The sequence below is a fragment of the Tupaia chinensis genome, unplaced genomic scaffold (assembly GCF_000334495.1).
Source record: "Tupaia chinensis unplaced genomic scaffold, TupChi_1.0 Scaffold145592_1, whole genome shotgun sequence".
NCBI classification, from domain to species: Eukaryota; Metazoa; Chordata; class Mammalia; order Scandentia; family Tupaiidae; genus Tupaia; species Tupaia belangeri.
The window spans coordinates 1,767,863-1,781,089 of NW_006205449.1; positions in this window are offsets into that span (position 1 = coordinate 1,767,863).

Here is a 13,227-nt window from a genome sequence, read left to right on the forward strand (position 1 = left end):
GTGCAACTGGACACACGGCCTGGGCCCACAGCCCTGCATCTGCCCAGGATCTCCCTGAGCATCGGGGTGTGCATGCCCACAACCCAGGCCAGGTGACACTGAGAGTGGGTCACGGTACCAGTGTCCAGCTGGGGAAATCTGTCTCTCTACCTCCGTCTGTCTGTCCCTTTCTCTCCCAGAAGAAATTTAAAAATATAAAAACTTTAAAAAGAAAAAGAACCTGGATGTCAACATGGGCTGAGAAGTTTAATTAGGCCGTGAAGAGAGTTAGAAATGAACTCCTATGAGGGGACTTCAAAAGTTCGTGGGGGTCAGACGGTGGTGTGGAGGTGAGGCGGCTGGATCCTACACTGCTAGCTGTACAGTGTCAGCCCGGGGGCACACGTGGGTGTGCGTGCCCAAGATCCCGAGAGAATGGAGGAGAAGGGATGCAGAGTGGCCACCCTCAGGGGTTCCCCACTCTCCCACTCTCTCTGTCTGTCTTTCTCTAGAGAGCACATGCACCTTATGACAGAAATCTGGAAAAAAAAAAAACTCAGAAGAAAAATGGGATTAAATTATGAGTTTATTTTGGAGCAAAAACCTGAAATCCATACATAGTTTCTTCTTAATACACATGATCCGTGAACTCTTCCAAGACTCTGCATAGGACTACGGCTTCGAAGTCTCCTGGTCACAACAGTGAAGAAAACTCTGGCCGTTCCAAGGAGTAGCATCCCTCGAGTAGTAACAGCAGCTGCTACAAAACTTGCTCTAAATTCATAGGGCCATTTTCTTTGTCTTGGTTTAGAACAATTATATAGTACTCTAAGTTAAAAAAAGTCAGTCGAATGAATTTATAAAATAGTGCAGTTTTCTCTAACTCAACGAGATCTGCCTTGACTACAACGAGATTCTGAGTTCAAAGAGCTGGAAGGAGCGTCAAGATGTCCAGCATTGGGGCTGCAGGGGGTGTGGTGGTTAAGGATGCTGGACTCCCACATGGCTGACTGCGGTTCCAATCCCGGACCTGGAGGCTTGTTTCCTGACTTTCTCTCCCTCTCTCTCTGATCAAATTAAAAAAAAAAAAAGAAAATAAACAAAGTTAAATAAAATAATTCTTTAAAAATAAAAAAGATGTCCAGCATTGGGGCTGCAGGGGGTGTGGTGGTTAAGGATGCTGGACTCCCACATGGCTGACTGCGGTTCCAATCCCGGACCTGGAGGCTTGTTTCCTGACTTTCTCTCCCTCTCTCTCTGATCAAATTAAAAAAAAAAAAAGAAAATAAACAAAGTTAAATAAAATAATTCTTTAAAAATAAAAAAGATGTCCAGCATTGGGGCTGCAGGGGGTGTGGTGGTTAAGGATGCTGGACTCCCACATGGCTGACTGCGGTTCCAATCCCGGACCTGGAGGCTTGTTTCCTGACTTTCTCTCCCTCTCTCTCTGATCAAATTAAAAAAAAAAAAAGAAAATAAACAAAGTTAAATAAAATAATTCTTTAAAAATAAAAAAGATGTCCAGCATTGGGGCTGCAGGGGGTGTGGTGGTTAAGGATGCTGGACTCCCACATGGCTGACTGCGGTTCCAATCCCGGACCTGGAGGCTTGTTTCCTGACTTTCTCTCCCTCTCTCTCTGATCAAATTAAAAAAAAAAAAAGAAAATAAACAAAGTTAAATAAAATAATTCTTTAAAAATAAAAAAGATGTCCAGCATTGGGGCTGCAGGGGGTGTGGTGGTTAAGGATGCTGGACTCCCACATGGCTGACTGCGGTTCCAATCCCGGACCTGGAGGCTTGTTTCCTGACTTTCTCTCCCTCTCTCTCTGATCAAATTAAAAAAAAAAAAAGAAAATAAACAAAGTTAAATAAAATAATTCTTTAAAAATAAAAAAGATGTCCAGCATTGGGGCTGCAGGGGGTGTGGTGGTTAAGGATGCTGGACTCCCACATGGCTGACTGCGGTTCCAATCCCGGACCTGGAGGCTTGTTTCCTGACTTTCTCTCCCTCTCTCTCTGATCAAATTAAAAAAAAAAAAAGAAAATAAACAAAGTTAAATAAAATAATTCTTTAAAAATAAAAAAGATGTCCAGCATTGGGGCTGCAGGGGGTGTGGTGGTTAAGGATGCTGGACTCCCACATGGCTGACTGCGGTTCCAATCCCGGACCTGGAGGCTTGTTTCCTGACTTTCTCTCCCTCTCTCTCTGATCAAATTAAAAAAAAAAAAAGAAAATAAACAAAGTTAAATAAAATAATTCTTTAAAAATAAAAAAGATGTCCAGCATTGGGGCTGCAGGGGGTGTGGTGGTTAAGGATGCTGGACTCCCACATGGCTGACTGCGGTTCCAATCCCGGACCTGGAGGCTTGTTTCCTGACTTTCTCTCCCTCTCTCTCTGATCAAATTAAAAAAAAAAAAAGAAAATAAACAAAGTTAAATAAAATAATTCTTTAAAAATAAAAAAGATGTCCAGCATTGGGGCTGCAGGGGGTGTGGTGGTTAAGGATGCTGGACTCCCACATGGCTGACTGCGGTTCCAATCCCGGACCTGGAGGCTTGTTTCCTGACTTTCTCTCCCTCTCTCTCTGATCAAATTAAAAAAAAAAAAAGAAAATAAACAAAGTTAAATAAAATAATTCTTTAAAAATAAAAAAGATGTCCAGCATTGGGGCTGCAGGGGGTGTGGTGGTTAAGGATGCTGGACTCCCACATGGCTGACTGCGGTTCCAATCCCGGACCTGGAGGCTTGTTTCCTGACTTTCTCTCCCTCTCTCTCTGATCAAATTAAAAAAAAAAAAAGAAAATAAACAAAGTTAAATAAAATAATTCTTTAAAAATAAAAAAGATGTCCAGCATTGGGGCTGCAGGGGGTGTGGTGGTTAAGGATGCTGGACTCCCACATGGCTGACTGCGGTTCCAATCCCGGACCTGGAGGCTTGTTTCCTGACTTTCTCTCCCTCTCTCTCTGATCAAATTAAAAAAAAAAAAAGAAAATAAACAAAGTTAAATAAAATAATTCTTTAAAAATAAAAAAGATGTCCAGCATTGGGGCTGCAGGGGGTGTGGTGGTTAAGGATGCTGGACTCCCACATGGCTGACTGCGGTTCCAATCCCGGACCTGGAGGCTTGTTTCCTGACTTTCTCTCCCTCTCTCTCTGATCAAATTAAAAAAAAAAAAAGAAAATAAACAAAGTTAAATAAAATAATTCTTTAAAAATAAAAAAGATGTCCAGCATTGGGGCTGCAGGGGGTGTGGTGGTTAAGGATGCTGGACTCCCACATGGCTGACTGCGGTTCCAATCCCGGACCTGGAGGCTTGTTTCCTGACTTTCTCTCCCTCTCTCTCTGATCAAATTAAAAAAAAAAAAAGAAAATAAACAAAGTTAAATAAAATAATTCTTTAAAAATAAAAAAGATGTCCAGCATTGGGGCTGCAGGGGGTGTGGTGGTTAAGGATGCTGGACTCCCACATGGCTGACTGCGGTTCCAATCCCGGACCTGGAGGCTTGTTTCCTGACTTTCTCTCCCTCTCTCTCTGATCAAATTAAAAAAAAAAAAAGAAAATAAACAAAGTTAAATAAAATAATTCTTTAAAAATAAAAAAGATGTCCAGCATTGGGGCTGCAGGGGGTGTGGTGGTTAAGGATGCTGGACTCCCACATGGCTGACTGCGGTTCCAATCCCGGACCTGGAGGCTTGTTTCCTGACTTTCTCTCCCTCTCTCTCTGATCAAATTAAAAAAAAAAAAAGAAAATAAACAAAGTTAAAAAAAATAATTTTTTAAAAAAAAAAAAAGAAAATAAACAAAGTTAAATAAAATAATTCTTTAAAAATAAAAAAGATGTCCAGCATTGCTGTTTCCACTGATGGGAAGCTTTTTACAAAGATCGATAAAAACATCTTGGAATTAAGGTACGGTCCGTGTGGCTACGGTTAGCATTTCAGTTCTGTAGGTCTGGCTTTCTGACGTCACGTCTGCACTCTGGACAGCACGTTCTGTTTGCAGTTAGCTCAGCCATGTTTTTACTAGCGATAGCGTCTGGCTGTCATGGGTCAGAGGAGGGGCCTTGTTATCAGTAACACTGGAATTTCTTTTTTAGTGTTTGGCTTTTTAGAACTATGTTATTTTATCAATGTGTTAGAGTGGAATATAGATTTTCGAAATATGATATTGTTGGAAAGAATGTTCTGAAAACCATGGCTGTGTCATGCCAACACAAAGCTCTGACTGAAAATGCTCAGCTTGAATTGCAAGTACTGAACCAGGCTCATGCCTGGCTCCACGAGAAACTGGAGAGTGGGTGAACAAATTAATGGGTGGAGAGAGCAATTTGTTCTTCAGTTTTTTCCTTCCTTGCCTCCTTTGCCACATGTATATAAAATATATGTTATATACGCACATGTGTATGAACATATATGACACATATGTATATATTTATGTAGGCTTTTAAAAAGGTTTGAGTCTGAAGGTTCGAGTTACTCGCTCGTAATCTGAGGCTGGTCTCGGCTATGCATACGACTCTTCTTTTGCAGGTTATTAATGCCCACAGGCAGTATAATCCTCTCCAAGACAGAAATAGTACAATCCTTGTTTCTGGCAAAATTTCAACGCAAACCAAAATTCCTGTCACATGCACAGTCTTTGGAAAATAGGGAAAAGAGCCTCCTCCCCAATTGCCTTAATCTGCGGTTACACTGTTAACAGAAGTACCTGAGACTGGGTGATTTGTAGCAAAATAGAGGTTGGTTTGTTCCTGCTGGCTGGAGAATACGAAGGTGTGGGGCTGGCACCAGGCTGGCCCACCTCACTGCATGGCTGACAGAAGCAGGGGGACAGCAGGTGTGCACAGAGAGGGTAACCTGGCGACAGCCATCTCCCTTCTCTAACAGCCCACACTGGTGAGAACTAACCCCTTCTCTCCGGAGTTAGCACATTCTGTCTCTACAACACAGCATTAATCCACTCACGAGGCCAACGCCTCCACAATCCAGTTGGCACCCACTGGGCCTCACCACCTCTCAAAGCCATTACACTGAGAACTGAGTTCCAAAATATGAACCTTTGGGGGACACGTCACTACCCAAACTATAACACAAATGATTTTATGGGTTCTGAGATGCTATGACCAGTTACCAGCTGGGTATGTGACAACTGTTTAAATAACCTTCAAATGGTTTGGTATTTTCTGGCATCCTTGAATTAAATGTTTAGATTTTGTCGGAAACTATATTGTAGCATCTCCCTTTCCATTTCCTTGCATGATTTAAATTTCGGTAAAATGCAGAAACCCTCTTTAAAAAGTACCATTTCCAAAACGTGTAATGTTTGACAGTTCCCAGAGAATGTTTCATTCTTTGTTTCATCCAATCTCCAGAGAAAAAGCCAGACAGTGAGACAGTATATCTTCCTGTCTGCAGACCTCCCTATTTATTTACTTTTCTCTGTAGGTTGTCCCCATCAAAATGGATAGTTTGTGTCAACCTGTGTTAAGTTCTGACTCAATGAGGCCCGGCTGGCCATGGGGAGCTGTTCTTGCTCAAGTGTGCCTGATAACAGGCCCTCCCAGGACTGTGCCCGGGCCAGCCTTGCGCAGAGACCTTGCGCAGCCAGCAGGGAGGGCTGCTGCAAGACCAGCTGCCCAGAGCTCCCTCTGCAGCCACAAATACTCATGCCAACAAGGACAGCAGTAACAAGAATAGCCTCAGTCCGCTTAGTATTGACCTGGACAATTATCTGCAGACAATTGATATAGCTCCCCTTAACCCTTGTTTGTGGGTTTTGCCTTTAAAACCTGCCTACAGGTTGTAAGACCTCGGAATGTGTAGTCAATGCTGTGTGCATCTGTGTCTCCAGTGTGGTAACTCTTACGAGCCCAAATAAATTCCTTCAAATTTCTAAAATTTGTGCCCTGTTTCTTTTTTTGATAGTATTTATTATAATTTTTTATTTATATATAACCGTACCTCTTTGTGGGGTAGAGTAAGATTTTTCAAAGTGTGTGTACAGTATATAATGATTGAATCAAAGACAGAAACATACCATACCATCTCTAGAACTTGGCATTGTATTTTGTAAAGTGTATTTGAGATTTGCTCTGTTGGGTCTTTCGGAAGTCTATTACATGGCCAGCCACGTTTCCTGTGGCATGCTGCTGCGTCACAGAGTCTCCCTAACTCCCTCACCACCATCCCACCCCCCAGCTTCTGGTCGGCCACCACTCCACATGTACCTGATTGGAACCTTCAGCTTCCATGAGTGAGGACACTCAGTACGGACAAACGGGGACACGCCATGTTTGTCTTCCATAGCCTGACTTGTTCCGCTTCTCATTATATCTTCTACGGTCATCCACTTTGCCTCAAATGATAGGAATTCATTGTTTTTATGACTGAGTAGTAGTCCATTGTGTATATATGCCGTGTGTGTGTGTGTGTGTGTGTGTATTCATTGGTTGTTAGGCATTTAGGTTGATTCTACGCCTCACTGTCGTGAACAATGCTGAAATGTACATGGATGTGCAGACAGCTCTGTGACAGATTGATTTTGATGTCATGTGAAGATGTACCCAATAGTGAGCTAACTGAGTTGAGAGGTCTGCTTTCAGCTTTTCCAGGAGCCTCTATACTAACCTCCATAATTGCTGTATTAGTTTCTATTTCCAACAACATACGGGGTCCCCTTTCTTCATCACCTTACCAGCATGGGCTCGTCTTCATTGTTTTTACAACAGCCATTCTAATCAGGGTGAGGTGCCGGCTTCATTGTGGCTACCATTTGCATTTCCCCTGACAGTGGCGCCGAACAGTTCTTTTTTCATATGCTCTCTGGCTATTTGTCTTCCTTCAAGAACTGCCTGTTTGGATTGAGTACCCATTTTTTAAAAAAGAATGATCTATTTAGTTTTATTAATTATTATTACTACCATCACTTTAATTCCCCGGAGAGACAGAAAAAGCGAGCCTCTAAGTCTGGGACTCGAACCATGGCTGGTCATGCGGGACTCCAGTGCCTTAACCACCACGCCCCCTGCTGGCCTCAAGTACCTATTTTAAAATTGGATTACTTTTTGTCTGTTTATTTATTTAGAGAGATTTTTTGCTACAGGGCATGTGCACTCGCCAGAGAGAAGAAGAGAGACAGAAAGTGAGAAATCACCCCTGAGGAGGGACAGCCACACCGCAATCCCTTCTCCTCCATTCTCCTCTCGGAATTTTGAGCACACACGCACACGCGCCCGGAGTCAGTTGTAAGTCACTGAGTCCAGAATCTAACCACATTGACTCTGTGGGAGTCCAGCGACGTAACCATTCTGCCGTCTGCTGGTACCTGGATTATCAGAGTTTGGGGTTTCATTTGCTTGTTTGTTCTGTGGGAGGGCTGTTTGAGTTCGCTACATAGTTTGGTTATCAATTTCTTGTCACATGTGTAGTGTGCAGATAATCCTTCCATTCTGTACATTGCCTCTCCAGTCTGCTTCTTTCCTTTGCTGTGCAGAAGCTTTTTTGCTTGCTGTTGTCTCATTTATTTATTTTTGGTGTGATTGCCTATATGCTTTAAAGTCTTATTTAAGAAATCCTTATTTAAATCCATTTATTGAAGAGTTTCTCCTTGTTTTATTCAAATCGTTTTATGGTTTTGGGTTTTGTATTTAAGTCTTTAATTCACTTTGAGTGCATTTTTGTATGGGGTGAGAGAGAAAGTCAACCCATATTGCGTGTCAGGCTGAGGTGAGGTGTCCTGGCAGGAATGTATCTGTCCGTAGCCCTCAAGCTTCCCCAAAACACTGAAAGGCAATTCAATTCATGAATTTTTGTCTTTAAAAAAAATTTGCCAGGGGGTGCATGCACTTGCCCAAGAGGGACAGAGCAGGACAGGGAGAAAGCACCCTTCACAGGGCATGGTCACGCTGCAATCCCTTCTCCTCCACCTCTCCTGCCTTAGGGGACATGCGAAACCCACTCACACACAACCAGCGTGTTTTCAAGTTGCTGGGTCTGGGACTCGAACTTCACAGTCAGCTACATGAGATCCAGTTGCTTTAACCACCATGTCATTGGTTGACACCCCCCCTTTTTTTTAAAGTATGGCTCTCAACATACAAAAAGTTAACTTTGGCATAATTCCCAAAATGCAGTTTAATTTCCATCTGGCATTTGTAAGCACAGCTTCACAAAGCCCTTCCTTCTTTTTATTTAAAAGAGAAAAACAAAGAGATATCTACACCCCTCCCCCAGGCTTATTGCAGAACGACTCACAATAGCTAAGATACGCGTTGATCTAAATGTCCATCAACATGGATAAATAAAATATGGGATCTGTACACAATGGCATAGTATTCAGCTCTAAAAAGAATAATATCTTGTTATTTCTGGCAACATGGATCTAGCTGGAGGAAATGATATGAAATGAGATAACCCCTGCATTCCTCTCTCCTATGTAGAAGCAAAAAACTTGTCACAGTGGTTAATAGGGGCGGAGAGGGGGAGGGAGGCACTGGGAGAGACTGGTGAACAGATACAAAATTGCAGGCAGACAGCAAGAGTGAGCCCCAGTTCAGTAACCTTGTAGGGTAGCTACTTGTAACAACAATGTATTATGTGTTTCCAAACCTCTACAAGGGAGTGTTTTGAATGTTTCCAACACAAAGAAATGTTTGAGAAAATGGATGTGCTCATTCCCCTGATTTGATCATTACACATTGTATACATGTACAAAAGCATCATACCCAACCCCATAAATATATTCTGATCAAAATTTTAAAAGAGAAAAAAGTGTTAACTTCTTGTTGAAGGAAGAGAAAGAAATATTACAGGAAGTACCTCCATGTGTGGGAAGAAGCCTTCAGGCAGGCCGTGGTCCACCTCTAACAGGGACCTTATTGACATGAAAGTGACCCCAGGGCAGGGTCAGCCCCCACACGTAGCTGGAGCGAGCTTCGAGAACAGGGCTCTTGGTCACTTAACGGCTGTAGGGGCACTGTCCGGTTACGGAGCAGCTTCTCAGGTTTACTTGCCGAATCCCGGTTACATGTCCGTCTTTAATTCCCGGGTCGCCTGCAAAGTCAGGATGCATTTTTGCATAGAAAATCATAGAAAACCACGCCATGACTTTCCCGATGACCTCATAATAGCTTGAGTAAAACAGATTTATTTTTCATCGTGATCATTTGCAGCTATTCCACTCTACCCACTTGTCTCCGTTTTCATGCACTTCTAAAACTTTCAAACTAGTTTTGGAATGCTTCTTTCCTTTGCTGTGCAGAAGCTTTTTTGCTTGCTGTTGTCTCATTTATTTATTTTTGGTGTGATTGCCTATATGCTTTAAAGTCTTATTTAAGAAATCCTTATTTAAATCCATTTATTGAAGAGTTTCTCCTTGTTTTATTCAAATCGTTTTATGGTTTTGGGTTTTGTATTTAAGTCTTTAATTCACTTTGAGTGCATTTTTGTATGGGGTGAGAGAGAAAGTCAACCCATATTGCGTGTCAGGCTGAGGTGAGGTGTCCTGGCAGGAATGTATCTGTCCGTAGCCCTCAAGCTTCCCCAAAACACTAAAAGGCAATTCAATTCATGAATTTTTGTCTTTAAAAAAAATTTGCCAGGGGGTGCATGCACTTGCCCAAGAGGGACAGAGCAGGACAGGGAGAAAGCACCCTTCACAGGGCATGGTCACGCTGCAATCCCTTCTCCTCCACCTCTCCTGCCTTAGGGGACATGCGAAACCCACTCACACACAACCAGCGTGTTTTCAAGTTGCTGGGTCTGGGACTCGAACTTCACAGTCAGCTACATGAGATCCAGTTGCTTTAACCACCATGTCATTGGTTGACACCCCCCCTTTTTTTTAAAGTATGGCTCTCAACATACAAAAAGTTAACTTTGGCATAATTCCCAAAATGCAGTTTAATTTCCATCTGGCATTTGTAAGCACAGCTTCACAAAGCCCTTCCTTCTTTTTATTTAAAAGAGAAAAACAAAGAGATATCTACACCCCTCCCCCAGGCTTATTGCAGAACGACTCACAATAGCCAAGATACGCGTTGATCTAAATGTCCATCAACATGGATAAATAAAATATGGGATCTGTACACAATGGCATAGTATTCAGCTCTAAAAAGAATAATATCTTGTTATTTCTGGCAACATGGATCTAGCTGGAGGAAATGATATGAAATGAGATAACCCCTGCATTCCTCTCTCCTATGTAGAAGCAAAAAACTTGTCACAGTGGTTAATAGGGGCGGAGAGGGGGAGGGAGGCACTGGGAGAGACTGGTGAACAGATACAAAATTGCAGGCAGACAGCAAGAGTGAGCCCCAGTTCAGTAACCTTGTAGGGTAGCTACTTGTAACAACAATGTATTATGTGTTTCCAAACCTCTACAAGGGAGTGTTTTGAATGTTTCCAACACAAAGAAATGTTTGAGAAAATGGATGTGCTCATTCCCCTGATTTGATCATTACACATTGTATACATGTACAAAAGCATCATACCCAACCCCATAAATATATTCTGATCAAAATTTTAAAAGAGAAAAAAGTGTTAACTTCTTGTTGAAGGAAGAGAAAGAAATATTACAGGAAGTACCTCCATGTGTGGGAAGAAGCCTTCAGGCAGGCCGTGGTCCACCTCTAACAGGGACCTTATTGACATGAAAGTGACCCCAGGGCAGGGTCAGACCCCACACGTAGCTGGAGCGAGCTTCGAGAACAGGGCTCTTGGTCACTTAACGGCTGTAGGGGCACTGTCCGGTTACGGAGCAGCTTCTCAGGTTTACTTGCCGAATCCCGGTTACATGTCCGTCTTTAATTCCCGGGTCGCCTGCAAAGTCAGGATGCATTTTTGCATAGAAAATCATAGAAAACCACGCCATGACTTTCCCGATGACCTCATAATAGCTTGAGTAAAACAGATTTATTTTTCATCGTGATCATTTGCAGCTATTCCACTCTACCCACTTGTCTCCGTTTTCATGCACTTCTAAAACTTTCAAACTAGTTTTGGAACTCGGCTGTAATGCTGATTGAGTTTATCACTTGTCATAAGGTGACAAGTTGTCAGGACTCACCCATGAGCCTGGGGTGAACCTGCTGTCTCTCAATGCTGCAATTCAGTTATTTGTTTCTCATCTGTATTGGAAAATATCCAATATTTGGAGACTAAACACGATAAAACACTTTTATGTTGGAATCTGCTTCTACCCACTCCTCAGCTTGCAGCAATTATGTTGAAAGGAAATGAAAGGTGGGTTTCATTATGAACATGTGACACTCGTAGTAGTTCACTTCAGTTTTTTTTTTTTTTGGAGAGATTTTCACTGTAGGGCGCGTGCACTCGCCAGACAGACAGAGAGAGACATAGAGACAGAAAGCGAGAAATCACCCCCCAGGGGGGATGGTCACGCTGCAATCCCTTCTCCTCCATTCTCCTCTCGGGATCTTGGGCACGCACGCACACGCGCCCAGCGTGAGTTTTAAGCCACCGGGTCCGGGACACGAACCGCGGTCGACTACGTGGGAGTCCAGCGACATAGCCATTACGCTAACTGCTGGTTCCCTTACTTCAGATTTTAAATACAGGGAATAAAATATAGTAGGAATATGTGTGTATGCAAACTATGCTTATTCACTCTCTCACTTCGGGATCTCTGCCAAAGCCACTTTCACACACCGTGTGTCTGCGTGACGTAGCTCTAAACCAGGGCAGTTTCCTTTTAGGCAAGTGAGGACCGTGGGAGGTCAAGGTTTCAATTTTCCTAATTTGATGGTCTGGCTCTTTAGTTGTTTTCATTTTCTTATTTGAGAACAAAAGAGTGTATCTGGGAATTAAAAAAATTATTTGTATATCGTTCATGCAATTTGAAGCTATTTTCTAAGCTTACTTTTCTTGTGAGTGGGGAAAAAACACTCTCCTGTTTCAGAATATAAACAGCTTTCAAATCTTGGGAAGCAAAGAGAAACGGAAAGCATCTCATGTTCCTGCAGATATGGAAAGCCCCGTGAGTTAGGGTGACATCAATCTATCCAGAGTTACAGGATGGAAGAAGCCAGGCACGAAGGCCAAGGGAAGGCCGATTCCGGGCGCTGGGTCCCACCACGGTACAGGAGGAAAGCCTGAATTTCTCCAGGCTGGCAGGAGAGCCATGTGCACGGACAAGGTTCGGTTCTGGTGAACCCGATCAGAGCTGCTATAGAGACAAAACCCAGCACCGTGAGCTGCTATAGCGACAAAACCCAGCACCGTCTGTACATAAGCTCACTTGCAGGACGTGAGCTCCAGTGAGCTGAATCATCTGTCAATAGCATACACTTAACCCGGCTGCCTGGGATGAAAACGCCCATTGCAACAGAATGAAGAAACAGTGCCTTAAATTGTTGCAGATTGTAGCTTTAGAAAGCCCCTAGCACCAGCCATCCAGGACTGGCAAATACCCCCCCCCCCCCGAGTACTCCTGTCCCCTCGCTGGCTGGCTGTACGACAGGACTCTCTGTTGCTTGGAGACCCAGTGCTGTGGTGATTGGCTTTCGCACTCACTGGGCAGTGGTCCCACTGGTTCGGTAACGAGATTGAGTTTTCTGTTCACGTTCTGATATTTGGCACCTGCAGTGTCCCAAGAAAGGCTTTCAAAATGGTGCCTCAAAAACATCATTTATGGTTAACCTAAGTGAACTCAGCATTTTATTTCTCCCGGGACGATTTGCTTTTAGATCTTAGCTTTAACTGGGAAGCAAAGACCGCGCTGGAGAGACCACGCTAGTTAGGGCTCTTTTCTCCCCCGGGACCTTGGAGTTGTCACACGTTTGAGAGATTTTCTTGTGTCGTCTGTTCTACATATTTTAGTTTCCTAGGGCTGCTGTAACAAACTGCTCACACTGGGTGGCTTACAAGCAACAGCATATTGCCGCAGTGTGAGCCAAGGCGGTGCCAGGCTGAGCTCCCCTGAAGGCCCTGGGGGAGGACCTTCCTGCCAGACCCAGCTTCTGGTGCTCAGGCCGTCCTCCATGTTCCTTGGTTTGCGGCCACGTCACTCCAGTCTCCGTCTCTGTCTTCATGTGCCACCTTCCCTGTAAATGTCTGTGTGCCTGCTCCTCTTCTGATGAGGGCACCAGTCATTGGATATGGCCCCCTAATCCAGTGTGACTTCATTTTAATTAATTACAACTATAAAGACCATTTCCAAGTAAGGCCCAGCTCTGAGATTTCAGATGGACATGAATTGTGTATTTCATAATCACCCCAGTACAGT